Here is a 2,310-nt window from a genome sequence, read left to right as displayed (position 1 = left end):
AAATACAATTGCTAACACTCATGCAATACTTATAGTTATGGAGTTTTAATCAGACACAGAGAAATATAGGGGCTTATAGTGCTGCCTCCCAACCTTTTACGTCAAGGGTAATGTCAACAATAATAGTTCATGCTAACTTACATCCAATTGGATATATATATATATATATATATATATATATATATATATATATATATATATATATATATATATATATCAGGATCTTTCCAACACAAGGTGCTTGCCAAAGGATAAAATGTAAAAAGGAAGGGTGAAGATCACCATGACTCTAGTAAAAGGTATAAGACAAAAGTAAAAGATAGGCCCTTTGCAGAGGGAAGCAGAGGTTGTCATGAGCTTTTATGGTTGGATGCACGAAGTCTTAATGCAAAAGAACGTCACTTCATATTGCCACTTGTGATATGGACCTTTATTATGCAGCCCGTCGCTTTTATTGCTTCCACATCACAAGATCGTATAAAGCTTATTTTCTCCACACTAATAAATCATACATATTTAGAGAGTAATTTTTATTGCTTGCAACAAGGACAACTTACTTGAAGGATCTTACTTAATCCATGGGTAGATATGGTGGACTCTCATGGCAAAACTTGGTTTAAGGATATTTGGAAGCACAAGTAGTATCTCTACTTGGTGCAAAGAATTTGGCTAGCATGAGAGGGAAAGGCAAGCTCAACATGTTGGATGATCCATGACAATATACTTTATTTCGGATATAAGAAAACATAACCCATTATGTTGTCTTCCTTGTCCGACGTCAACTCTTTAGCATGTCATATTTTAATGAGTGCTCACAATCATAAAAGATGTCCAAGATAGTATATTTCTATGTGAGAACCTCTCTTTCTTTATTACTTCCTATTAATTGCAACGATGACCAAAACTATGTTTGTCAACTCTCAACAACTTTTATTCATCATACTCTTTATATGTGAAGTCGTTACTCTCCATAAGATCCATATGATCTCTTTCTTTCTTTTTATTCTTTCTTTTTCTTTTATTCCCTCAAGATCATAGCAAGATAGCAAAGCCCTTGACTCAAGACTAATCTTTATTATATATAGCTCACGGATTCTATTACGTAGAGGAATCATAAAGCAAAACTCAAAACTAAATCATACCAAAAATTTATTCTACTAGATCAATATATTACTAAAAGGAATGAACTAACAAAAACAGTAAAGATAGGAGTGTGATGGTGATACGATACCGGGGCACCTCCCCCAAGCTTGGCAGTTGCTAAGGGGAGTGCCCATACCCATGTATTTAGTTCTCCTTTGCTGGTGAAGAAGATGGCGGTGAGGATGGATAGTCGCACATCGAGCATAGGACATCCCCCAACTTGTGTATAATGCCCTTGAGTGCGGTGATATGCTCCTTCAAGAAAATATTTTCACGTGTGAGATACTTGTTTTGTATGCAAGCTAATTCGATCATCTTGAAAGCTTCAATCTCAGTTGGGGTAAGAAGATTGTGATGAAGTTGAAGGATGTCTTCTTCTTCTACTGCTGGAGCTTGATCCTCCATGGCCTTCTTGATCCTATCATCCCTGTTGATCTCTCCGGGTTCTTCTCTCTTCAGCTCTATCTTCATAAGCCAAGCATCGTTGCCCTCATTGTTGGACAAGGGGGACGACATGATGCCCGGCCTTAACAACTCTGGCAGAAAACAGCTCGAAACAAAAATAGAGGATATTTGCGTGATACGAGGGTCAAAACCTTCGGTAGATTATATAATGAATTTTTACCGACCCAAAGAAGTATCATGCAAGAAAACAGAGTTCGGAGAGCAAACGAGGTGCCCACATGGCAAGGGGCGTGCCCAAGGGGGTAGGGCGCGCCCTCCACCCTCATGGACACCTCGTGTCCTTCCCGGACTACTTATTTTCCTATTTTCTTAAATATTCCAAAATGGAGAGAAATTGCCATTAGAACTGTTTTGGAGTCGGTTTACTTACCGTACCATATACCTATTCCTTTTCGCAGTCTGGAACATCCTGGAAAGTGTCCCTTATGTATTCCTCCGGGGTCACGGTTTCAATAACATTAGTTTCAACATTTATTGGATTACCTGAGATATAGTGTTTGATTCTTTGACCATTCACCACCTTCGGATTTGTGCCTTCGAAGTTGTTGATTTTTATGGCACCGGAACGATAGACCTCCTCGATAACGTAAGGACCTTCCCATTTAGAGAGGAGTTTTCCTGCAAAAAATCTTAAACGAGAGTTGAAAAGCAACACGTAATCACCTACATTAAACTCACGCTTTTGTATCCTTTCGTCATGCC

The sequence above is a fragment of the Triticum aestivum genome, chromosome 3B, assembly GCF_018294505.1.
Source record: "Triticum aestivum cultivar Chinese Spring chromosome 3B, IWGSC CS RefSeq v2.1, whole genome shotgun sequence".
Lineage (NCBI taxonomy): Eukaryota > Viridiplantae > Streptophyta > Magnoliopsida > Poales > Poaceae > Triticum > Triticum aestivum.
Note: the sequence above shows the minus strand (reverse complement) of the source record.